We start from the raw sequence: 21386 nt of genomic DNA, 5'->3' as shown, positions 1-21386 counted from the left end.
ATCTATCTAGTCTATCTATCTATCTATCTATCTATCTATCTATCTATCTATCTATCTATCTATCTATCTATCTAAAAAAGGCCTTCCAATGTAATTCCAGCCCAGATAGCTGGCTAGCACTCAGATAGCTGGCTGACTAGCTATAACAGGCCTTTAAATCCAGCTTCTTTCGCTTACGGCCAAACCACCTTGGGAACGCCTGATCTCGTCCGATCTCAGAAGCCAAGCAGGGTTGGGCTCAGTCAGTACCTAGATGGGAGACTGCCTGGGAATACTGAGTGCTGTAAGCTTTTTATTTTTGAGTTTCAGCCCCATTCATGAAGTGTCATTTAGCAGTTAGCTAGCATAATAAAGGATCTATCTATCTATCTATCTATCTATCTATCTATCTATCTATCTATCTATCTATCTATCTATCTATCTATCTATCTATCTATCTATCTATCTATCTATCTATCTATCTATCTATCTATCTATCTATCTATCTATCTATCTAAAAAAGGCCTTCCAATGTAATTCCAGCCCAGATAGCTGGCTAGCACTCAGATAGCTGGCTGACTAGCTATAACAGGCCTTTAAATCCAGCTTCTTTCGCTTACGGCCAAACCACCTTGGGAACGCCTGATCTCGTCCGATCTCAGAAGCCAAGCAGGGTTGGGCTCAGTCAGTACCTAGATGGGAGACTGCCTGGGAATACTGAGTGCTGTAAGCTTTTTATTTTTGAGTTTCAGCCCCATTCATGAAGTGTCATTTAGCAGTTAGCTAGCATAATAAAGGATCTATCTATCTATCTATCTATCTATCTATCTATCTATCTATCTATCTATCTATCTATCTATCTATCTATCTATCTATCTATCTATCTATCTATCTATCTATCTATCTATCTATCTATCTATCTATTAAAAAGGCCTTCCAATGTAATTCCAGCCCAGATAGCTGGCTAGCACTCAGATAGCTGGCTGACTAGCTATAACAGGCCTTTAAATCCAGCTTCTTTCGCTTACGGCCAAACCACCTTGGGAACGCCTGATCTCGTCCGATCTCAGAAGCCAAGCAGGGTTGGGCTCAGTCAGTACCTAGATGGGAGACTGCCTGGGAATACTGAGTGCTGTAAGCTTTTTATTTTTGAGTTTCAGCCCCATTCATGAAGTGTCATTTAGCAGTTAGCTAGCATAATAAAGGATCTATCTATCTATCTATCTATCTATCTATCTATCTATCTATCTATCTATCTATCTATCTATCTATCTATCTATCTATCTATCTATCTATCTATCTATCTATCTATCTATCTATCTATCTATCTATCTATCTATCTATCTAAAAAAGGCCTTCCAATGTAATTCCAGCCCAGATAGCTGGCTAGCACTCAGATAGCTGGCTGACTAGCTATAACAGGCCTTTAAATCCAGCTTCTTTCGCTTACGGCCAAACCACCTTGGGAACGCCTGATCTCGTCCGATCTCAGAAGCCAAGCAGGGTTGGGCTCAGTCAGTACCTAGATGGGAGACTGCCTGGGAATACTGAGTGCTGTAAGCTTTTTATTTTTGAGTTTCAGCCCCATTCATGAAGTGTCATTTAGCAGTTAGCTAGCATAATAAAGGATCTATCTATCTATCTATCTATCTATCTATCTATCTATCTATCTATCTATCTATCTATCTATCTATCTATCTATCTATCTATCTATCTATCTATCTATCTATCTATCTATCTATCTATCTATCTATCTATCTATCTATCTATCTAAAAAAGGCCTTCCAATGTAATTCCAGCCCAGATAGCTGGCTAGCACTCAGATAGCTGGCTGACTAGCTATAACAGGCCTTTAAATCCAGCTTCTTTCGCTTACGGCCAAACCACCTTGGGAACGCCTGATCTCGTCCGATCTCAGAAGCCAAGCAGGGTTGGGCTCAGTCAGTACCTAGATGGGAGACTGCCTGGGAATACTGAGTGCTGTAAGCTTTTTATTTTTGAGTTTCAGCCCCATTCATGAAGTGTCATTTAGCAGTTAGCTAGCATAATAAAGGATCTATCTATCTATCTATCTATCTATCTATCTATCTATCTATCTATCTATCTATCTATCTATCTATCTATCTATCTATCTATCTATCTATCTATCTATCTATCTATCTATCTATCTATCTATCTATCTATCTATCTATCTATCTATCTATCTATCTAAAAAAGGCCTTCCAATGTAATTCCAGCCCAGATAGCTGGCTAGCACTCAGATAGCTGGCTGACTAGCTATAACAGGCCTTTAAATCCAGCTTCTTTCGCTTACGGCCAAACCACCTTGGGAACGCCTGATCTCGTCCGATCTCAGAAGCCAAGCAGGGTTGGGCTCAGTCAGTACCTAGATGGGAGACTGCCTGGGAATACTGAGTGCTGTAAGCTTTTTATTTTTGAGTTTCAGCCCCATTCATGAAGTGTCATTTAGCAGTTAGCTAGCATAATAAAGGATCTATCTATCTATCTATCTATCTATCTATCTATCTATCTATCTATCTATCTATCTATCTATCTATCTATCTATCTATCTATCTATCTATCTATCTATCTATCTATCTATCTATCTATCTATCTATCTATCTATCTATCTAAAAAAGGCCTTCCAATGTAATTCCAGCCCAGATAGCTGGCTAGCACTCAGATAGCTGGCTGACTAGCTATAACAGGCCTTTAAATCCAGCTTCTTTCGCTTACGGCCAAACCACCTTGGGAACGCCTGATCTCGTCCGATCTCAGAAGCCAAGCAGGGTTGGGCTCAGTCAGTACCTAGATGGGAGACTGCCTGGGAATACTGAGTGCTGTAAGCTTTTTATTTTTGAGTTTCAGCCCCATTCATGAAGTGTCATTTAGCAGTTAGCTAGCATAATAAAGGATCTATCTATCTATCTATCTATCTATCTATCTATCTATCTATCTATCTATCTATCTATCTATCTATCTATCTATCTATCTATCTATCTATCTATCTATCTATCTATCTATCTATCTATCTATCTATCTAAAAAAGGCCTTCCAATGTAATTCCAGCCCAGATAGCTGGCTAGCACTCAGATAGCTGGCTGACTAGCTATAACAGGCCTTTAAATCCAGCTTCTTTCGCTTACGGCCAAACCACCTTGGGAACGCCTGATCTCGTCCGATCTCAGAAGCCAAGCAGGGTTGGGCTCAGTCAGTACCTAGATGGGAGACTGCCTGGGAATACTGAGTGCTGTAAGCTTTTTATTTTTGAGTTTCAGCCCCATTCATGAAGTGTCATTTAGCAGTTAGCTAGCATAATAAAGGATCTATCTATCTATCTATCTATCTATCTATCTATCTATCTATCTATCTATCTATCTATCTATCTATCTATCTATCTATCTATCTATCTATCTATCTATCTATCTATCTATCTATCTATCTATCTATCTAAAAAAGGCCTTCCAATGTAATTCCAGCCCAGATAGCTGGCTAGCACTCAGATAGCTGGCTGACTAGCTATAACAGGCCTTTAAATCCAGCTTCTTTCGCTTACGGCCAAACCACCTTGGGAACGCCTGATCTCGTCCGATCTCAGAAGCCAAGCAGGGTTGGGCTCAGTCAGTACCTAGATGGGAGACTGCCTGGGAATACTGAGTGCTGTAAGCTTTTTATTTTTGAGTTTCAGCCCCATTCATGAAGTGTCATTTAGCAGTTAGCTAGCATAATAAAGGATCTATCTATCTATCTATCTATCTATCTATCTATCTATCTATCTATCTATCTATCTATCTATCTATCTATCTATCTATCTATCTATCTATCTATCTATCTATCTATCTATCTATCTATCTATCTATCTATCTATCTATCGATCTAAAAAAGGCCTTCCAATGTAATTCCAGCCCAGATAGCTGGCTAGCACTCAGATAGCTGGCTGACTAGCTATAACAGGCCTTTAAATCCAGCTTCTTTCGCTTACGGCCAAACCACCTTGGGAATGCCTGATCTCGTCCGATCTCAGAAGCCAAGCAGGGTTGGGCTCAGTCAGTACCTAGATGGGAGACTGCCTGGGAATACTGAGTGCTGTAAGCTTTTTATTTTTGAGTTTCAGCCCCATTCATGAAGTGTCATTTAGCAGTTAGCTAGCATAATAAAGGATCTATCTATCTATCTATCTATCTATCTATCTATCTATCTATCTATCTATCTATCTATCTATCTATCTATCTATCTATCTATCTATCTATCTATCTATCTATCTATCTATCTATCTATCTATCTATCTATCTATCTATCTAAAAAAGGCCTTCCAATGTAATTCCAGCCCAGATAGCTGGCTAGCACTCAGATAGCTGGCTGACTAGCTATAACAGGCCTTTAAATCCAGCTTCTTTCGCTTACGGCCAAACCACCTTGGGAACGCCTGATCTCGTCCGATCTCAGAAGCCAAGCAGGGTTGGGCTCAGTCAGTACCTAGATGGGAGACTGCCTGGGAATACTGAGTGCTGTAAGCTTTTTATTTTTGAGTTTCAGCCCCATTCATGAAGTGTCATTTAGCAGTTAGCTAGCATAATAAAGGATCTATCTATCTATCTATCTATCTATCTATCTATCTATCTATCTATCTATCTATCTATCTATCTATCTATCTATCTATCTATCTATCTATCTATCTATCTATCTATCTATCTATCTAAAAAAGGCCTTCCAATGTAATTCCAGCCCAGATAGCTGGCTAGCACTCAGATAGCTGGCTGACTAGCTATAACAGGCCTTTAAATCCAGCTTCTTTCGCTTACGGCCAAACCACCTTGGGAACGCCTGATCTCGTCCGATCTCAGAAGCCAAGCAGGGTTGGGCTCAGTCAGTACCTAGATGGGAGACTGCCTGGGAATACTGAGTGCTGTAAGCTTTTTATTTTTGAGTTTCAGCCCCATTCATGAAGTGTCATTTAGCAGTTAGCTAGCATAATAAAGGATCTATCTATCTATCTATCTATCTATCTATCTATCTATCTATCTATCTATCTATCTATCTATCTATCTATCTATCTATCTATCTATCTATCTATCTATCTATCTATCTATCTATCTATCTAAAAAAGGCCTTCCAATGTAATTCCAGCCCAGATAGCTGGCTAGCACTCAGATAGCTGGCTGACTAGCTATAACAGGCCTTTAAATCCAGCTTCTTTCGCTTACGGCCAAACCACCTTGGGAACGCCTGATCTCGTCCGATCTCAGAAGCAAGCAGGGTTGGGCTCAGTCAGTACCTAGATGGGAGACTGCCTGGGAATACTGAGTGCTGTAAGCTTTTTATTTTTGAGTTTCAGCCCCATTCATGAAGTGTCATTTAGCAGTTAGCTAGCATAATAAAGGATCTATCTATCTATCTATCTATCTATCTATCTATCTATCTATCTATCTATCTATCTATCTATCTATCTATCTATCTATCTATCTATCTATCTATCTATCTATCTATCTATCTATCTATCTATCTATCTATCTATCTAAAAAAGGCCTTCCAATGTAATTCCAGCCCAGATAGCTGGCTAGCACTCAGATAGCTGGCTGACTAGCTATAACAGGCCTTTAAATCCAGCTTCTTTCGCTTACGGCCAAACCACCTTGGGAACGCCTGATCTCGTCCGATCTCAGAAGCCAAGCAGGGTTGGGCTCAGTCAGTACCTAGATGGGAGACTGCCTGGGAATACTGAGTGCTGTAAGCTTTTTATTTTTGAGTTTCAGCCCCATTCATGAAGTGTCATTTAGCAGTTAGCTAGCATAATAAAGGATCTATCTATCTATCTATCTATCTATCTATCTATCTATCTATCTATCTATCTATCTATCTATCTATCTATCTATCTATCTATCTATCTATCTATCTATCTATCTATCTATCTAAAAAAGGCCTTCCAATGTAATTCCAGCCCAGATAGCTGGCTAGCACTCAGATAGCTGGCTGACTAGCTATAACAGGCCTTTAAATCCAGCTTCTTTCGCTTACGGCCAAACCACCTTGGGAACGCCTGATCTCGTCCGATCTCAGAAGCCAAGCAGGGTTGGGCTCAGTCAGTACCTAGATGGGAGACTGCCTGGGAATACTGAGTGCTGTAAGCTTTTTATTTTTGAGTTTCAGCCCCATTCATGAAGTGTCATTTAGCAGTTAGCTAGCATAATAAAGGATCTATCTATCTATCTATCTATCTATCTATCTATCTATCTATCTATCTATCTATCTATCTATCTATCTATCTATCTATCTATCTATCTATCTATCTATCTATCTATCTATCTATCTATCTATCTATCTATCTAAAAAAGGCCTTCCAATGTAATTCCAGCCCAGATAGCTGGCTAGCACTCAGATAGCTGGCTGACTAGCTATAACAGGCCTTTAAATCCAGCTTCTTTCGCTTACGGCCAAACCACCTTGGGAACGCCTGATCTCGTCCGATCTCAGAAGCCAAGCAGGGTTGGGCTCAGTCAGTACCTAGATGGGAGACTGCCTGGGAATACTGAGTGCTGTAAGCTTTTTATTTTTGAGTTTCAGCCCCATTCATGAAGTGTCATTTAGCAGTTAGCTAGCATAATAAAGGATCTATCTATCTATCTATCTATCTATCTATCTATCTATCTATCTATCTATCTATCTATCTATCTATCTATCTATCTATCTATCTATCTATCTATCTATCTATCTATCTATCTATCTATCTATCTATCTATCTAAAAAAGGCCTTCCAATGTAATTCCAGCCCAGATAGCTGGCTAGCACTCAGATAGCTGGCTGACTAGCTATAACAGGCCTTTAAATCCAGCTTCTTTCGCTTACGGCCAAACCACCTTGGGAACGCCTGATCTCGTCCGATCTCAGAAGCCAAGCAGGGTTGGGCTCAGTCAGTACCTAGATGGGAGACTGCCTGGGAATACTGAGTGCTGTAAGCTTTTTATTTTTGAGTTTCAGCCCCATTCATGAAGTGTCATTTAGCAGTTAGCTAGCATAATAAAGGATCTATCTATCTATCTATCTATCTATCTATCTATCTATCTATCTATCTATCTATCTATCTATCTATCTATCTATCTATCTATCTATCTATCTATCTATCTATCTATCTATCTATCTATCTATCTATCTATCGATCTAAAAAAGGCCTTCCAATGTAATTCCAGCCCAGATAGCTGGCTAGCACTCAGATAGCTGGCTGACTAGCTATAACAGGCCTTTAAATCCAGCTTCTTTCGCTTACGGCCAAACCACCTTGGGAATGCCTGATCTCGTCCGATCTCAGAAGCCAAGCAGGGTTGGGCTCAGTCAGTACCTAGATGGGAGACTGCCTGGGAATACTGAGTGCTGTAAGCTTTTTATTTTTGAGTTTCAGCCCCATTCATGAAGTGTCATTTAGCAGTTAGCTAGCATAATAAAGGATCTATCTATCTATCTATCTATCTATCTATCTATCTATCTATCTATCTATCTATCTATCTATCTATCTATCTATCTATCTATCTATCTATCTATCTATCTATCTATCTATCTATCTATCTATCTATCTATCTATCTATCTATCTATCTAAAAAAGGCCTTCCAATGTAATTCCAGCCCAGATAGCTGGCTAGCACTCAGATAGCTGGCTGACTAGCTATAACAGGCCTTTAAATCCAGCTTCTTTCGCTTACGGCCAAACCACCTTGGGAACGCCTGATCTCGTCCGATCTCAGAAGCCAAGCAGGGTTGGGCTCAGTCAGTACCTAGATGGGAGACTGCCTGGGAATACTGAGTGCTGTAAGCTTTTTATTTTTGAGTTTCAGCCCCATTCATGAAGTGTCATTTAGCAGTTAGCTAGCATAATAAAGGATCTATCTATCTATCTATCTATCTATCTATCTATCTATCTATCTATCTATCTATCTATCTATCTATCTATCTATCTATCTAACTATCTATCTATCTATCTATCTATCTATCTATCTATCTATCTATCTATCTATCTATCTATCTATCTAAAAAAGGCCTTCCAATGTAATTCCAGCCCAGATAGCTGGCTAGCACTCAGATAGCTGGCTGACTAGCTATAACAGGCCTTTAAATCCAGCTTCTTTCGCTTACGGCCAAACCACCTTGGGAACGCCTGATCTCGTCCGATCTCAGAAGCCAAGCAGGGTTGGGCTCAGTCAGTACCTAGATGGGAGACTGCCTGGGAATACTGAGTGCTGTAAGCTTTTTATTTTTGAGTTTCAGCCCCATTCATGAAGTGTCATTTAGCAGTTAGCTAGCATAATAAAGGATCTATCTATCTATCTATCTATCTATCTATCTATCTATCTATCTATCTATCTATCTATCTATCTATCTATCTATCTATCTATCTATCTATCTATCTATCTATCTATCTATCTATCTATCTATCTATCTATCTATCTATCTATCTAAAAAAGGCCTTCCAATGTAATTCCAGCCCAGATAGCTGGCTAGCACTCAGATAGCTGGCTGACTAGCTATAACAGGCCTTTAAATCCAGCTTCTTTCGCTTACGGCCAAACCACCTTGGGAACGCCTGATCTCGTCCGATCTCAGAAGCCAAGCAGGGTTGGGCTCAGTCAGTACCTAGATGGGAGACTGCCTGGGAATACTGAGTGCTGTAAGCTTTTTATTTTTGAGTTTCAGCCCCATTCATGAAGTGTCATTTAGCAGTTAGCTAGCATAATAAAGGATCTATCTATCTATCTATCTATCTATCTATCTATCTATCTATCTATCTATCTATCTATCTATCTATCTATCTATCTATCTATCTATCTATCTATCTATCTATCTATCTATCTATCTAAAAAAGGCCTTCCAATGTAATTCCAGCCCAGATAGCTGGCTAGCACTCAGATAGCTGGCTGACTAGCTATAACAGGCCTTTAAATCCAGCTTCTTTCGCTTACGGCCAAACCACCTTGGGAATGCCTGATCTCGTCCGATCTCAGAAGCCAAGCAGGGTTGGGCTCAGTCAGTACCTAGATGGGAGACTGCCTGGGAATACTGAGTGCTGTAAGCTTTTTATTTTTGAGTTTCAGCCCCATTCATGAAGTGTCATTTAGCAGTTAGCTAGCATAATAAAGGATCTATCTATCTATCTATCTATCTATCTATCTATCTATCTATCTATCTATCTATCTATCTATCTATCTATCTATCTATCTATCTATCTATCTATCTATCTATCTATCTATCTATCTATCGATCTAAAAAAGGCCTTCCAATGTAATTCCAGCCCAGATAGCTGGCTAGCACTCAGATAGCTGGCTGACTAGCTATAACAGGCCTTTAAATCCAGCTTCTTTCGCTTACGGCCAAACCACCTTGGGAATGCCTGATCTCGTCCGATCTCAGAAGCCAAGCAGGGTTGGGCTCAGTCAGTACCTAGATGGGAGACTGCCTGGGAATACTGAGTGCTGTAAGCTTTTTATTTTTGAGTTTCAGCCCCATTCATGAAGTGTCATTTAGCAGTTAGCTAGCATAATAAAGGATCTATCTATCTATCTATCTATCTATCTATCTATCTATCTATCTATCTATCTATCTATCTATCTATCTATCTATCTATCTATCTATCTATCTATCTATCTATCTATCTATCTATCTATCTATCTATCTATCTATCTATCTAAAAAAGGCCTTCCAATGTAATTCCAGCCCAGATAGCTGGCTAGCACTCAGATAGCTGGCTGACTAGCTATAACAGGCCTTTAAATCCAGCTTCTTTCGCTTACGGCCAAACCACCTTGGGAACGCCTGATCTCGTCCGATCTCAGAAGCCAAGCAGGGTTGGGCTCAGTCAGTACCTAGATGGGAGACTGCCTGGGAATACTGAGTGCTGTAAGCTTTTTATTTTTGAGTTTCAGCCCCATTCATGAAGTGTCATTTAGCAGTTAGCTAGCATAATAAAGGATCTATCTATCTATCTATCTATCTATCTATCTATCTATCTATCTATCTATCTATCTATCTATCTATCTATCTATCTATCTATCTAACTATCTATCTATCTATCTATCTATCTATCTATCTATCTATCTATCTATCTATCTATCTAAAAAAGGCCTTCCAATGTAATTCCAGCCCAGATAGCTGGCTAGCACTCAGATAGCTGGCTGACTAGCTATAACAGGCCTTTAAATCCAGCTTCTTTCGCTTACGGCCAAACCACCTTGGGAACGCCTGATCTCGTCCGATCTCAGAAGCCAAGCAGGGTTGGGCTCAGTCAGTACCTAGATGGGAGACTGCCCTGGGAATACTGAGTGCTGTAAGCTTTTTATTTTTGAGTTTCAGCCCCATTCATGAAGTGTCATTTAGCAGTTAGCTAGCATAATAAAGGATCTATCTATCTATCTATCTATCTATCTATCTATCTATCTATCTATCTATCTATCTATCTATCTATCTATCTATCTATCTATCTATCTATCTATCTATCTATCTATCTATCTATCTATCTATCTATCTAAAAAAGGCCTTCCAATGTAATTCCAGCCCAGATAGCTGGCTAGCACTCAGATAGCTGGCTGACTAGCTATAACAGGCCTTTAAATCCAGCTTCTTTCGCTTACGGCCAAACCACCTTGGGAACGCCTGATCTCGTCCGATCTCAGAAGCCAAGCAGGGTTGGGCTCAGTCAGTACCTAGATGGGAGACTGCCTGGGAATACTGAGTGCTGTAAGCTTTTTATTTTTGAGTTTCAGCCCCATTCATGAAGTGTCATTTAGCAGTTAGCTAGCATAATAAAGGATCTATCTATCTATCTATCTATCTATCTATCTATCTATCTATCTATCTATCTATCTATCTATCTATCTATCTATCTATCTATCTATCTATCTATCTATCTATCTATCTATCTATCTATCTATCTATCTATCTATCTATCTAAAAAAGGCCTTCCAATGTAATTCCAGCCCAGATAGCTGGCTAGCACTCAGATAGCTGGCTGACTAGCTATAACAGGCCTTTAAATCCAGCTTCTTTCGCTTACGGCCAAACCACCTTGGGAATGCCTGATCTCGTCCGATCTCAGAAGCCAAGCAGGGTTGGGCTCAGTCAGTACCTAGATGGGAGACTGCCTGGGAATACTGAGTGCTGTAAGCTTTTTATTTTTGAGTTTCAGCCCCATTCATGAAGTGTCATTTAGCAGTTAGCTAGCATAATAAAGGATCTATCTATCTATCTATCTATCTATCTATCTATCTATCTATCTATCTATCTATCTATCTATCTATCTATCTATCTATCTATCTATCTATCTATCTATCTATCTATCTATCTATCTATCTATCTATCTATCTATCTAAAAAAGGCCTTCCAATGTAATTCCAGCCCAGATAGCTGGCTAGCACTCAGATAGCTGGCTGACTAGCTATAACAGGCCTTTAAATCCAGCTTCTTTCGCTTACGGCCAAACCACCTTGGGAACGCCTGATCTCGTCCGATCTCAGAAGCCAAGCAGGGTTGGGCTCAGTCAGTACCTAGATGGGAGACTGCCTGGGAATACTGAGTGCTGTAAGCTTTTTATTTTTGAGTTTCAGCCCCATTCATGAAGTGTCATTTAGCAGTTAGCTAGCATAATAAAGGATCTATCTATCTATCTATCTATCTATCTATCTATCTATCTATCTATCTATCTATCTATCTATCTATCTATCTATCTATCTATCTATCTATCTATCTATCTATCTATCTATCTATCTATCTATCTATCTATCTATCTATCTATCTATCTATCTAAAAAAGGCCTTCCAATGTAATTCCAGCCCAGATAGCTGGCTAGCACTCAGATAGCTGGCTGACTAGCTATAACAGGCCTTTAAATCCAGCTTCTTTCGCTTACGGCCAAACCACCTTGGGAACGCCTGATCTCGTCCGATCTCAGAAGCCAAGCAGGGTTGGGCTCAGTCAGTACCTAGATGGGAGACTGCCTGGGAATACTGAGTGCTGTAAGCTTTTTATTTTTGAGTTTCAGCCCCATTCATGAAGTGTCATTTAGCAGTTAGCTAGCATAATAAAGGATCTATCTATCTATCTATCTATCTATCTATCTATCTATCTATCTATCTATCTATCTATCTATCTATCTATCTATCTATCTATCTATCTATCTATCTATCTATCTATCTATCTATCTATCTATCTATCTATCTAAAAAAGGCCTTCCAATGTAATTCCAGCCCAGATAGCTGGCTAGCACTCAGATAGCTGGCTGACTAGCTATAACAGGCCTTTAAATCCAGCTTCTTTCGCTTACGGCCAAACCACCTTGGGAACGCCTGATCTCGTCCGATCTCAGAAGCCAAGCAGGGTTGGGCTCAGTCAGTACCTAGATGGGAGACTGCCTGGGAATACTGAGTGCTGTAAGCTTTTTATTTTTGAGTTTCAGCCCCATTCATGAAGTGTCATTTAGCAGTTAGCTAGCATAATAAAGGATCTATCTATCTATCTATCTATCTATCTATCTATCTATCTATCTATCTATCTATCTATCTATCTATCTATCTATCTATCTATCTATCTATCTATCTATCTATCTATCTATCTATCTATCTATCTATCTATCTAATCTATGAAAGGCCTTCCAATGTAATTCCAGCCCAGATAGCTGGCTAGCACTCAGATAGCTGGCTGACTAGCTATAACAGGCCTTTAAATCCAGCTTCTTTCGCTTACGGCCAAACCACCTTGGGAATGCCTGATCTCGTCCGATCTCAGAAGCCAAGCAGGGTTGGGCTCAGTCAGTACCTAGATGGGAGACTGCCTGGGAATACTGAGTGCTGTAAGCTTTTTATTTTTGAGTTTCAGCCCCATTCATGAAGTGTCATTTAGCAGTTAGCTAGCATAATAAAGGATCTATCTATCTATCTATCTATCTATCTATCTATCTATCTATCTATCTATCTATCTATCTATCTATCTATCTATCTATCTATCTATCTATCTATCTATCTATCTATCTATCTATCTATCTATCTATCTAAAAAATGCCTTCCAATGTAATTCCAGCCCAGATAGCTGGCTAGCACTCAGATAGCTGGCTGACTAGCTATAACAGGCCTTTAAATCCAGCTTCTTTCGCTTACGGCTAAACCACCTTGGGAATGCCTGATCTCGTCCGATCTCAGAAGCCAAGCAGGGTTGGGCTCAGTCAGTACCTAGATGGGAGACTGCCTGGGAATACTGAGTGTTGTAAGCTTTTTATTTTTGAGTTTCAGCCCCATTCATGAAGTGTCATTTAGCAGTTAGCTAGCATAATAAAGGATCTATCTATCTATCTATCTATCTATCTATCTATCTATCTATCTATCTATCTATCTATCTATCTATCTATCTATCTATCTATCTATCTATCTATCTATCTATCTATCTATCTAATCTATGAAAGGCCTTCCAATGTAATTCCTGCCCAGATAGCTGGCTAGCACTCAGATAGCTGGCTGACTAGCTATAACAGGCCTTTAAATCCAGCTTCTTTCGCTTACGGCCAAACCACCTTGGGAACGCCTGATCTCGTCCGATCTCAGAAGCCAAGCAGGGTTGGGCTCAGTCAGTACCTAGATGGGAGACTGCCTGGGAATACTGAGTGCTGTAAGCTTTTTATTTTTGAGTTTCAGCCCCATTCATGAAGTGTCATTTAGCAGTTAGCTAGCATAATAAAGGATCTATCTATCTATCTATCTATCTATCTATCTATCTATCTATCTATCTATCTATCTATCTATCTATCTATCTATCTATCTATCTATCTATCTATCTATCTATCTATCTATCTATCTAATCTATGAAAGGCCTTCCAATGTAATTCCAGCCCAGATAGCTGGCTAGCACTCAGATAGCTGGCTGACTAGCTATAACAGGCCTTTAAATCCAGCTTCTTTCGCTTACGGCCAAACCACCTTGGGAATGCCTGATCTCGTCCGATCTCAGAAGCCAAGCAGGGTTGGGCTCAGTCAGTACCTAGATGGGAGACTGCCTGGGAATACTGAGTGCTGTAAGCTTTTTATTTTTGAGTTTCAGCCCCATTCATGAAGTGTCATTTAGCAGTTAGCTAGCATAATAAAGGATCTATCTATCTATCTATCTATCTATCTATCTATCTATCTATCTATCTATCTATCTATCTATCTATCTATCTATCTATCTATCTATCTATCTATCTATCTATCTATCTATCTATCTATCTATCTATCTATCTATCTAAAAAAGGCCTTCCAATGTAATTCCAGCCCAGATAGCTGGCTAGCACTCAGATAGCTGGCTGACTAGCTATAACAGGCCTTTAAATCCAGCTTCTTTCGCTTACGGCCAAACCACCTTGGGAACGCCTGATCTCGTCCGATCTCAGAAGCCAAGCAGGGTTGGGCTCAGTCAGTACCTAGATGGGAGACTGCCTGGGAATACTGAGTGCTGTAAGCTTTTTATTTTTGAGTTTCAGCCCCATTCATGAAGTGTCATTTAGCAGTTAGCTAGCATAATAAAGGATCTATCTATCTATCTATCTATCTATCTATCTATCTATCTATCTATCTATCTATCTATCTATCTATCTATCTATCTATCTATCTATCTATCTATCTATCTATCTATCTATCTATCTAATCTATGAAAGGCCTTCCAATGTAATTCCAGCCCAGATAGCTGGCTAGCACTCAGATAGCTGGCTGACTAGCTATAACAGGCCTTTAAATCCAGCTTCTTTCGCTTACGGCCAAACCACCTTGGGAATGCCTGATCTCGTCCGATCTCAGAAGCCAAGCAGGGTTGGGCTCAGTCAGTACCTAGATGGGAGACTGCCTGGGAATACTGAGTGCTGTAAGCTTTTTATTTTTGAGTTTCAGCCCCATTCATGAAGTGTCATTTAGCAGTTAGCTAGCATAATAAAGGATCTATCTATCTATCTATCTATCTATCTATCTATCTATCTATCTATCTATCTATCTATCTATCTATCTATCTATCTATCTATCTATCTATCTATCTATCTATCTATCTATCTATCTATCTATCTATCTATCTATCTATCTATCTATCTATCTATCTATCTAAAAAAGGCCTTCCAATGTAATTCCAGCCCAGATAGCTGGCTAGCACTCAGATAGCTGGCTGACTAGCTATAACAGGCCTTTAAATCCAGCTTCTTTCGCTTACGGCCAAACCACCTTGGGAACGCCTGATCTCGTCCGATCTCAGAAGCCAAGCAGGGTTGGGCTCAGTCAGTACCTAGATGGGAGACTGCCTGGGAATACTGAGTGCTGTAAGCTTTTTATTTTTGAGTTTCAGCCCCATTCATGAAGTGTCATTTAGCAGTTAGCTAGCATAATAAAGGATCTATCTATCTATCTATCTATCTATCTATCTATCTATCTATCTATCTATCTATCTATCTATCTATCTATCTATCTATCTATCTATCTATCTATCTATCTATCTATCTATCTATCTATCTATCTATCTATCTAATCTATGAAAGGCCTTCCAATGTAATTCCAGCCCAGATAGCTGGCTAGCACTCAGATAGCTGGCTGACTAGCTATAACAGGCCTTTAAATCCAGCTTCTTTCGCTTACGGCCAAACCACCTTGGGAATGCCTGATCTCGTCCGATCTCAGAAGCCAAGCAGGGTTGGGCTCAGTCAGTACCTAGATGGGAGACTGCCTGGGAATACTGAGTGCTGTAAGCTTTTTATTTTTGAGTTTCAGCCCCATTCATGAAGTGTCATTTAGCAGTTAGCTAGCATAATAAAGGATCTATCTATCTATCTATCTATCTATCTATCTATCTATCTATCTATCTATCTATCTATCTATCTATCTATCTATCTATCTATCTATCTATCTATCTATCTATCTATCTATCTATCTATCTATCTATCTATCTAAAAAATGCCTTCCAATGTAATTCCAGCCCAGATAGCTGGCTAGCACTCAGATAGCTGGCTGACTAGCTATAACAGGCCTTTAAATCCAGCTTCTTTCGCTTACGGCTAAACCACCTTGGGAATGCCTGATCTCGTCCGATCTCAGAAGCCAAGCAGGGTTGGGCTCAGTCAGTACCTAGATGGGAGACTGCCTGGGAATACTGAGTGTTGTAAGCTTTTTATTTTTGAGTTTCAGCCCCATTCATGAAGTGTCATTTAGCAGTTAGCTAGCATAATAAAGGATCTATCTATCTATCTATCTATCTATCTATCTATCTATCTATCTATCTATCTATCTATCTATCTATCTATCTATCTATCTATCTATCTATCTATCTATCTATCTATCTATCTATCTATCTATCTATCTAATCTATGAAAGGCCTTCCAATGTAATTCCTGCCCAGATAGCTGGCTAGCACTCAGATAGCTGGCTGACTAGCTATAACAGGCCTTTAAATCCAGCTTCTTTCGCTTACGGCCAAACCACCTTGGGAACGCCTGATCTCGTCCGATCTCAGAAGCCAAGCAGGGTTGGGCTCAGTCAGTACCTAGATGGGAGACTGCCTGGGAATACTGAGTGCTGTAAGCTTTTTATTTTTGAGTTTCAGCCCCATTCATGAAGTGTCATTTAGCAGTTAGCTAGCATAATAAAGGATCTATCTATCTATCTATCTATCTATCTATCTATCTATCTATCTATCTATCTATCTATCTATCTATCTATCTATCTATCTATCTATCTATCTATCTATCTATCTATCTAATCTATGAAAGGCCTTCCAATGTAATTCCAGCCCAGATAGCTGGCTAGCACTCAGATAGCTGGCTGACTAGCTATAACAGGCCTTTAAATCCAGCTTCTTTCGCTTACGGCCAAACCACCTTGGGAATGCCTGATCTCGTCCGATCTCAGAAGCCAAGCAGGGTTGGGCTCAGTCAGTACCTAGATGGGAGACTGCCTGGGAATACTGAGTGCTGTAAGCTTTTTATTTTTGAGTTTCAGCCCCATTCATGAAGTGTCATTTAGCAGTTAGCTAGCATAATAAAGGATCTATCTATCTATCTATCTATCTATCTATCTATCTATCTATCTATCTATCTATCTATCTATCTATCTATCTATCTATCTATCTATCTATCTATCTATCTATCTATCTATCTATCTATCTATCTATCTATCTAAAAAAGGCCTTCCAATGTAATTCCAGCCCAGATAGCTGGCTAGCACTCAGATAGCTGGCTGACTAGCTATAACAGGCCTTTAAATCCAGCTTCTTTCGCTTACGGCCAAACCACCTTGGGAACGCCTGATCTCGTCCGATCTCAGAAGCCAAGCAGGGTTGGGCTCAGTCAGTACCTAGATGGGAGACTGCCTGGGAATACTGAGTGCTGTAAGCTTTTTATTTTTGAGTTTCAGCCCCATTCATGAAGTGTCATTTAGCAGTTAGCTAGCATAATAAAGGATCTATCTATCTATCTATCTATCTATCTATCTATCTATCTATCTATCTATCTATCTATCTATCTATCTATCTATCTATCTATCTATCTATCTATCTATCTATCTATCTATCTATCTATCTATCTATCTATCTATCTAATCTATGAAAGGCCTTCCAATGTAATTCCAGCCCAGATAGCTGGCTAGCACTCAGATAGCTGGCTGACTAGCTATAACAGGCCTTTAAATCCAGCTTCTTTCGCTTACGGCCAAACCACCTTGGGAATGCCTGATCTCGTCCGATCTCAGAAGCCAAGCAGGGTTGGGCTCAGTCAGTACCTAGATGGGAGACTGCCTGGGAATACTGAGTGCTGTAAGCTTTTTATTTTTGAGTTTCAGCCCCATTCATGAAGTGTCATTTAGCAGTTAGCTAGCATAATAAAGGATCTATCTATCTATCTATCTATCTATCTATCTATCTATCTATCTATCTATCTATCTATCTATCTATCTATCTATCTATCTATCTATCTATCTATCTATCTATCTATCTATCTATCTATCTATCTATCTATCTATCTATCTATCTATCTATCTATCTATCTATCTAAAAAAGGCCTTCCAATGTAATTCCAGCCCAGATAGCTGGCTAGCACTCAGATAGCTGGCTGACTAGCTATAACAGGCCTTTAAATCCAGCTTCTTTCGCTTACGGCCAAACCACCTTGGGAACGCCTGATAGCGCCTCCTAGTGGTGACAGGAAGCAACCTTTGACCTGTGCAGTTTGGGAGGGAAAGGCTCTCCCAGTTTGTTTGACAGTTTTTTGTTAATATTTTTAGTCAGAATTACAATTAAGTGGACTTTAAGTTAAAACTTTGTTTTGATTGTAGCTCCCCAGCAGTTTTGCTGCTCGGGGAGCAGCTTGTTTTTGCATAATTTTTGGATAAAATGGAGGATACACCAGACACAGACACAGGAATGGAACAACGAAAAAGAAAAATGGATTCGAACGAGAGATTAACAACCGGAACTGATAATGTGGATAACAACAGTGGAAAGGAAAGAAGCAGTGGACAACAAAAGAAATCAGAAGTCTATGTCAAAGAACAAACAGTGATCCTGGAAACAGCATGTCTCGAAAATATCAGCTTAACGGAAATAATGAAAGAAGTCATAAATACAGTAGGACATGGAAAATTGCTGGCATTTAGGCCAAGACAAACAAATGAGTATGAGCTCACACTGGTGGATAAAAAAACAACAGAAGAAACTTTAGAAGGAATACTAATCAAAGGAAAGTTATGTGAGGTGAGACAGTTGGAAACAACGGACATTGTTGTCTCATTCTTGCATTTACCAGCATATATAACAAATGAAGAAATTATGAATAAACTAAGGCTATGGCAAGTTATGCCTCTACAACCAATAAGGAGACGTTACCACCCTGGAACGGATATAGCGGACGGGACTAGAATTGTTAAAGTCCGTTTTCCGAAAGAGGTCGCATCACTGCCATATAGTACACGATTTTCTACTGCGGAGGGTCCAAAGTACTTTCGGGTGATCCACAGCCGGCAGGTGAAGACTTGCAGGATGTGCATGAGCCCGGAGCATGTATTGAGGGCCTGTCCGCAGTTCGTGTGTAGACAGTGTATGCAACAAGGACATTATGCACATGAGTGTGTGGCTGAGAGATGTCTGGACTGTGGAAACATAACAACAAAATGCAGGTGCCAAAAGGAAACAGAGACGGACGAAACGGAACGACAAAAAGAAGACGAACCAGGAGCAAAAACACAGAATGATAAGGAGAACATAGAGGAGAGTACAGAACAACACCAAAAAGCAAACGCAGGAGTTATGGAGGAGGAACAAAGTCTGGAGAAAAGGAAGGAACAAGGGAAGGAGCAAATGGATAATGAACTGAACTCTGAAAATAACAACAACAGTACAGAAATGGAGGAAATGACTGAGGACAATGCAGAAGCTGAACAACCCGAAAAGCAACAACAAGAAGAAGACGAAATGGAGCTGGAAGAGGAAGAAGGCGGAAAAGACAGTAAACTGGAGGTACTGAGAAATAAAATAGAATATATAAGAAAAAGAAAAATGAATATAAAACCCAATATAACTAAAGCTTTAGAAAGACAAAAGGAAAGAAGGGGAGATAAAGGGTTTACAAGAATAGGAAGATTTGAACTTTTAGAAGAAGAAGAATTGGAATAAATAATTAAGCTAAATGAAAAAGTTGGTACTTTCCTTTCATCTTGTTCCACTTGTAATGCTAGCAGCAACAGTAGTTAGTTTAAATGTAAGAGGTTTAAATAAAAATGACAAATTTCAAATGATAATAGCTAATAACAGTAGTGCGGAAATAATGTGTTTGCAAGAGACATGTTGGAATGAAGAATGTGTTCAAAGATATAAAACACAGTGGGATGGAAATATTTATTTTAACAATGGACATAAGAAACAAAGAGGGGTGGCAATTCTAATACAAAGAAATGCATGTGAAAAAGAAAAGGTTATTTTTAATGATGGGGAAGGAAAAAGCATAGCTGTGCAGGTGGAAAAAGATGGAAGGAAAATAATACTATATAATATACATGCTCCGAATGAAGAAAGAGAAAAAGCGGAATTTTTTAAAAGAATTATGATTAATTTGTCTACGTGGGAAAATGTGTTTTTATTAGGTGATTTCAACACAGTGTTAAGCAAGCTAGATATTAATAATGAAATGGTATTTAGAACAGATAAAGGAAGGGAACAATTAAAAAATCTAATGGAAAAGTATGACTTAATAGATGTTTGGAGATTTAAAAATAATCAGATAAGGGAGTACTCAAGAGAACAAAATGTGCAAGAGACAATAAAGCAAAGCAGAATAGACTTGCTTTTATGTACAAAAGAGATGGCAGAGAAAATAAGTGGGATTTATTATAAAAAAACAACCTTAAGTGATCACAATTATTTAATTTGGGTAATGGACTTTACAGAGGTTAAAAGAGGCCCAGGAGTATGGATGCTAAATGAAGAAATTCTAAAAGATAAATTATACAACATACAAGTGAAGGACATGATCATGTGGAATAAAAGGGACAAATTGTATAATATTGATAAAAGAATATGGTGGGACAATTTAAAATTCGATATTAAAAAACTGACAATTAAACATTGTAAATTAATGCAGAAGATAAAAAAGCTAAAAGAAACAGGAGTGCAAAGAGAACTGGAAAAAGAACTTAGGAACCTTGAGCGAAACAGAAATGAAGGAAGCATGGAAAGGCTATTAGCATTACAGGATAAAATGAAAACTGTTGAAGAAGAAAAATGCAGAGGGTTAATACTTAGGAGTAAAGTCAGATATGCAGTGGAGGGTGAAAGAAGCACTAAATTCTTTTTTGAATTAGAGAAAAGTAAACAAGCTACATCCATAATAAAGGAAGTATTAAACTCTAAAGGAGAAAAAAAAAAAGGAACAAAGGAAGTACTAAAAGTTATTAAAGAATTTTATGAGGACCTGTTTAGAAGAAGGGGTGTAGATAAAACAACAGAAGAGATACTACTAGAACAAATTAAAACAAAAGTCTCGGAGGAAGACCAGGAAGAGTGTGATAGTGAAATAACAGAGGAAGAAATATTAACTGCAATTGAACAATTAAAGCCAAAAAAAAGTCCTGGGTTGGATGGATTAACAAATGAATTTTATAAAAATTTTAAAATCATTCTAGTTCCAATTCTAAAAGAAATATATGATGGAATTTTTAACAAAGCCGAATTGAGTGAGAGCATGAAAATAGGAATGATTAAATTAATATTTAAGAAAAAAGGAAGTGTTAATGAACTACAAAATTATAGACCAATAACAATGCTAAATACAGACGTCAAAATACTAGCAAAGATAATTGCAAACAGATTAAAAAAAGTTATACCAATGATTGTTAAAACAACTCAGGCATATGGGGTGGAAGGAAGAGACATTGCGGATACGGTAGGTAGCT

General features: G+C 39.0%; 39 non-coding genes and 4 pseudogenes across 39 annotated transcripts; all 43 read left to right on the top strand.

Moving 5' to 3' along the window:
- The first annotated feature begins 171 nt into the window (after nucleotides 1-171).
- On the top strand, nucleotides 172-290 carry LOC134315857 (5S ribosomal RNA). Its single transcript, XR_010012914.1, has one exon. It is a non-coding gene; the product is annotated as a 5S ribosomal RNA (ribosomal RNA).
- A 303-nt stretch (nucleotides 291-593) lies between these two features.
- LOC134315856 (5S ribosomal RNA) lies at nucleotides 594-712 on the top strand. The gene has a single exon (XR_010012913.1). It is a non-coding gene; the product is annotated as a 5S ribosomal RNA (ribosomal RNA).
- A 289-nt stretch (nucleotides 713-1001) lies between these two features.
- LOC134315855 (5S ribosomal RNA) lies at nucleotides 1002-1120 on the top strand. The gene has a single exon (XR_010012912.1). It is a non-coding gene; the product is annotated as a 5S ribosomal RNA (ribosomal RNA).
- A 303-nt stretch (nucleotides 1121-1423) lies between these two features.
- On the top strand, nucleotides 1424-1542 carry LOC134315854 (5S ribosomal RNA). The gene has a single exon (XR_010012911.1). It is a non-coding gene; the product is annotated as a 5S ribosomal RNA (ribosomal RNA).
- Nucleotides 1543-1849: 307 nt separating this feature from the next.
- On the top strand, nucleotides 1850-1968 carry LOC134315853 (5S ribosomal RNA). The gene has a single exon (XR_010012910.1). It is a non-coding gene; the product is annotated as a 5S ribosomal RNA (ribosomal RNA).
- A 319-nt stretch (nucleotides 1969-2287) lies between these two features.
- Nucleotides 2288-2406, top strand: LOC134315852 (5S ribosomal RNA). Its single transcript, XR_010012909.1, has one exon. It is a non-coding gene; the product is annotated as a 5S ribosomal RNA (ribosomal RNA).
- A 303-nt stretch (nucleotides 2407-2709) lies between these two features.
- On the top strand, nucleotides 2710-2828 carry LOC134315851 (5S ribosomal RNA). The gene has a single exon (XR_010012908.1). It is a non-coding gene; the product is annotated as a 5S ribosomal RNA (ribosomal RNA).
- Nucleotides 2829-3119: 291 nt separating this feature from the next.
- LOC134315850 (5S ribosomal RNA) lies at nucleotides 3120-3238 on the top strand. Its single transcript, XR_010012907.1, has one exon. It is a non-coding gene; the product is annotated as a 5S ribosomal RNA (ribosomal RNA).
- Nucleotides 3239-3529: 291 nt separating this feature from the next.
- Nucleotides 3530-3648, top strand: LOC134315849 (5S ribosomal RNA). Its single transcript, XR_010012906.1, has one exon. It is a non-coding gene; the product is annotated as a 5S ribosomal RNA (ribosomal RNA).
- Nucleotides 3649-3955: 307 nt separating this feature from the next.
- On the top strand, nucleotides 3956-4074 carry LOC134315347 (5S ribosomal RNA). The gene has a single exon (XR_010012500.1). It is a non-coding gene; the product is annotated as a 5S ribosomal RNA (ribosomal RNA).
- Nucleotides 4075-4377: 303 nt separating this feature from the next.
- On the top strand, nucleotides 4378-4496 carry LOC134315847 (5S ribosomal RNA). Its single transcript, XR_010012904.1, has one exon. It is a non-coding gene; the product is annotated as a 5S ribosomal RNA (ribosomal RNA).
- Nucleotides 4497-4775: 279 nt separating this feature from the next.
- LOC134315846 (5S ribosomal RNA) lies at nucleotides 4776-4894 on the top strand. The gene has a single exon (XR_010012903.1). It is a non-coding gene; the product is annotated as a 5S ribosomal RNA (ribosomal RNA).
- A 283-nt stretch (nucleotides 4895-5177) lies between these two features.
- On the top strand, nucleotides 5178-5295 carry LOC134315431 (5S ribosomal RNA; annotated as a pseudogene).
- Nucleotides 5296-5594: 299 nt separating this feature from the next.
- LOC134315845 (5S ribosomal RNA) lies at nucleotides 5595-5713 on the top strand. The gene has a single exon (XR_010012902.1). It is a non-coding gene; the product is annotated as a 5S ribosomal RNA (ribosomal RNA).
- Nucleotides 5714-5988: 275 nt separating this feature from the next.
- LOC134315844 (5S ribosomal RNA) lies at nucleotides 5989-6107 on the top strand. The gene has a single exon (XR_010012901.1). It is a non-coding gene; the product is annotated as a 5S ribosomal RNA (ribosomal RNA).
- Nucleotides 6108-6402: 295 nt separating this feature from the next.
- LOC134315843 (5S ribosomal RNA) lies at nucleotides 6403-6521 on the top strand. The gene has a single exon (XR_010012900.1). It is a non-coding gene; the product is annotated as a 5S ribosomal RNA (ribosomal RNA).
- Nucleotides 6522-6816: 295 nt separating this feature from the next.
- On the top strand, nucleotides 6817-6935 carry LOC134315842 (5S ribosomal RNA). Its single transcript, XR_010012899.1, has one exon. It is a non-coding gene; the product is annotated as a 5S ribosomal RNA (ribosomal RNA).
- A 299-nt stretch (nucleotides 6936-7234) lies between these two features.
- Nucleotides 7235-7353, top strand: LOC134315346 (5S ribosomal RNA). Its single transcript, XR_010012499.1, has one exon. It is a non-coding gene; the product is annotated as a 5S ribosomal RNA (ribosomal RNA).
- Nucleotides 7354-7664: 311 nt separating this feature from the next.
- On the top strand, nucleotides 7665-7783 carry LOC134315841 (5S ribosomal RNA). Its single transcript, XR_010012898.1, has one exon. It is a non-coding gene; the product is annotated as a 5S ribosomal RNA (ribosomal RNA).
- A 311-nt stretch (nucleotides 7784-8094) lies between these two features.
- Nucleotides 8095-8213, top strand: LOC134315840 (5S ribosomal RNA). Its single transcript, XR_010012897.1, has one exon. It is a non-coding gene; the product is annotated as a 5S ribosomal RNA (ribosomal RNA).
- Nucleotides 8214-8520: 307 nt separating this feature from the next.
- Nucleotides 8521-8639, top strand: LOC134315839 (5S ribosomal RNA). Its single transcript, XR_010012896.1, has one exon. It is a non-coding gene; the product is annotated as a 5S ribosomal RNA (ribosomal RNA).
- Nucleotides 8640-8918: 279 nt separating this feature from the next.
- Nucleotides 8919-9037, top strand: LOC134315345 (5S ribosomal RNA). The gene has a single exon (XR_010012498.1). It is a non-coding gene; the product is annotated as a 5S ribosomal RNA (ribosomal RNA).
- Nucleotides 9038-9324: 287 nt separating this feature from the next.
- On the top strand, nucleotides 9325-9443 carry LOC134315343 (5S ribosomal RNA). Its single transcript, XR_010012496.1, has one exon. It is a non-coding gene; the product is annotated as a 5S ribosomal RNA (ribosomal RNA).
- A 303-nt stretch (nucleotides 9444-9746) lies between these two features.
- LOC134315838 (5S ribosomal RNA) lies at nucleotides 9747-9865 on the top strand. The gene has a single exon (XR_010012895.1). It is a non-coding gene; the product is annotated as a 5S ribosomal RNA (ribosomal RNA).
- Nucleotides 9866-10172: 307 nt separating this feature from the next.
- LOC134315427 (5S ribosomal RNA) lies at nucleotides 10173-10292 on the top strand (annotated as a pseudogene).
- A 291-nt stretch (nucleotides 10293-10583) lies between these two features.
- LOC134315836 (5S ribosomal RNA) lies at nucleotides 10584-10702 on the top strand. Its single transcript, XR_010012893.1, has one exon. It is a non-coding gene; the product is annotated as a 5S ribosomal RNA (ribosomal RNA).
- A 303-nt stretch (nucleotides 10703-11005) lies between these two features.
- On the top strand, nucleotides 11006-11124 carry LOC134315342 (5S ribosomal RNA). The gene has a single exon (XR_010012495.1). It is a non-coding gene; the product is annotated as a 5S ribosomal RNA (ribosomal RNA).
- Nucleotides 11125-11423: 299 nt separating this feature from the next.
- On the top strand, nucleotides 11424-11542 carry LOC134315835 (5S ribosomal RNA). Its single transcript, XR_010012892.1, has one exon. It is a non-coding gene; the product is annotated as a 5S ribosomal RNA (ribosomal RNA).
- A 315-nt stretch (nucleotides 11543-11857) lies between these two features.
- LOC134315834 (5S ribosomal RNA) lies at nucleotides 11858-11976 on the top strand. Its single transcript, XR_010012891.1, has one exon. It is a non-coding gene; the product is annotated as a 5S ribosomal RNA (ribosomal RNA).
- Nucleotides 11977-12271: 295 nt separating this feature from the next.
- On the top strand, nucleotides 12272-12390 carry LOC134315833 (5S ribosomal RNA). The gene has a single exon (XR_010012890.1). It is a non-coding gene; the product is annotated as a 5S ribosomal RNA (ribosomal RNA).
- Nucleotides 12391-12690: 300 nt separating this feature from the next.
- LOC134315341 (5S ribosomal RNA) lies at nucleotides 12691-12809 on the top strand. The gene has a single exon (XR_010012494.1). It is a non-coding gene; the product is annotated as a 5S ribosomal RNA (ribosomal RNA).
- Nucleotides 12810-13100: 291 nt separating this feature from the next.
- Nucleotides 13101-13219, top strand: LOC134315429 (5S ribosomal RNA; annotated as a pseudogene).
- Nucleotides 13220-13499: 280 nt separating this feature from the next.
- LOC134315832 (5S ribosomal RNA) lies at nucleotides 13500-13618 on the top strand. The gene has a single exon (XR_010012889.1). It is a non-coding gene; the product is annotated as a 5S ribosomal RNA (ribosomal RNA).
- A 284-nt stretch (nucleotides 13619-13902) lies between these two features.
- Nucleotides 13903-14021, top strand: LOC134315340 (5S ribosomal RNA). The gene has a single exon (XR_010012493.1). It is a non-coding gene; the product is annotated as a 5S ribosomal RNA (ribosomal RNA).
- Nucleotides 14022-14320: 299 nt separating this feature from the next.
- On the top strand, nucleotides 14321-14439 carry LOC134315830 (5S ribosomal RNA). Its single transcript, XR_010012887.1, has one exon. It is a non-coding gene; the product is annotated as a 5S ribosomal RNA (ribosomal RNA).
- A 284-nt stretch (nucleotides 14440-14723) lies between these two features.
- Nucleotides 14724-14842, top strand: LOC134315339 (5S ribosomal RNA). The gene has a single exon (XR_010012492.1). It is a non-coding gene; the product is annotated as a 5S ribosomal RNA (ribosomal RNA).
- A 323-nt stretch (nucleotides 14843-15165) lies between these two features.
- LOC134315829 (5S ribosomal RNA) lies at nucleotides 15166-15284 on the top strand. Its single transcript, XR_010012886.1, has one exon. It is a non-coding gene; the product is annotated as a 5S ribosomal RNA (ribosomal RNA).
- Nucleotides 15285-15584: 300 nt separating this feature from the next.
- LOC134315338 (5S ribosomal RNA) lies at nucleotides 15585-15703 on the top strand. The gene has a single exon (XR_010012491.1). It is a non-coding gene; the product is annotated as a 5S ribosomal RNA (ribosomal RNA).
- Nucleotides 15704-15998: 295 nt separating this feature from the next.
- Nucleotides 15999-16117, top strand: LOC134315428 (5S ribosomal RNA; annotated as a pseudogene).
- Nucleotides 16118-16413: 296 nt separating this feature from the next.
- LOC134315828 (5S ribosomal RNA) lies at nucleotides 16414-16532 on the top strand. The gene has a single exon (XR_010012885.1). It is a non-coding gene; the product is annotated as a 5S ribosomal RNA (ribosomal RNA).
- Nucleotides 16533-16808: 276 nt separating this feature from the next.
- LOC134315337 (5S ribosomal RNA) lies at nucleotides 16809-16927 on the top strand. The gene has a single exon (XR_010012490.1). It is a non-coding gene; the product is annotated as a 5S ribosomal RNA (ribosomal RNA).
- A 295-nt stretch (nucleotides 16928-17222) lies between these two features.
- Nucleotides 17223-17341, top strand: LOC134315827 (5S ribosomal RNA). Its single transcript, XR_010012884.1, has one exon. It is a non-coding gene; the product is annotated as a 5S ribosomal RNA (ribosomal RNA).
- A 304-nt stretch (nucleotides 17342-17645) lies between these two features.
- Nucleotides 17646-17764, top strand: LOC134315336 (5S ribosomal RNA). Its single transcript, XR_010012489.1, has one exon. It is a non-coding gene; the product is annotated as a 5S ribosomal RNA (ribosomal RNA).
- Nucleotides 17765-21386: the final 3622 nt, after the last annotated feature.

This window comes from Trichomycterus rosablanca, chromosome 5, assembly GCF_030014385.1.
Source record: "Trichomycterus rosablanca isolate fTriRos1 chromosome 5, fTriRos1.hap1, whole genome shotgun sequence".
NCBI classification, from domain to species: domain Eukaryota; kingdom Metazoa; phylum Chordata; class Actinopteri; order Siluriformes; family Trichomycteridae; genus Trichomycterus; species Trichomycterus rosablanca.
The sequence above is the reverse complement of the archived record's forward strand: the minus strand, read 5'-3'. Positions and strand labels throughout refer to the sequence as shown.